The sequence below is a fragment of the Buceros rhinoceros genome, unplaced genomic scaffold (genome assembly GCF_000710305.1).
Source record: "Buceros rhinoceros silvestris isolate BGI_N320 unplaced genomic scaffold, ASM71030v1 scaffold13778, whole genome shotgun sequence".
Classification (NCBI taxonomy): domain Eukaryota; kingdom Metazoa; phylum Chordata; class Aves; order Bucerotiformes; family Bucerotidae; genus Buceros; species Buceros rhinoceros.
The window spans coordinates 40,342-40,736 of NW_010425190.1; positions in this window are offsets into that span (position 1 = coordinate 40,342).

A 395-nucleotide genomic window follows, 5' to 3' on the forward strand; every position below is an offset into this window, starting at 1 on the left:
CGCACAGGACAGACAGACCAGCGGCCCGGGGCACGGTTGCTCCCAGCAAACAGCTCGGGAGCTCCTCACTCCCTTCTCCCCAGCTGCACCCGGACTTTCCAGTTGCAGCTGGGTTTAGCAGCCAGCACTGACACACAGAGTCCTTTATCTGGGGTTGTATTTCAGCATCCCAAAGTCTGCAGCCCTTGAGGTGCTGCCTGGGTACTCCTGCCTCCCTGTTTATACTCCCCTGCCCTGCCGGAGCCAGATTTGCCTTCCCCTGCTCTGCTATCTCACAAAAACTTGGTTACAAAACAAGCACAGGTCCTGGAGCTATGAACAGGTCTTCATTTGTTGAGGTTTCTTTTTTTTTTTTCCTCCCTTTCTTCCATTTGAATGAAATTCCTGCCAGCTCT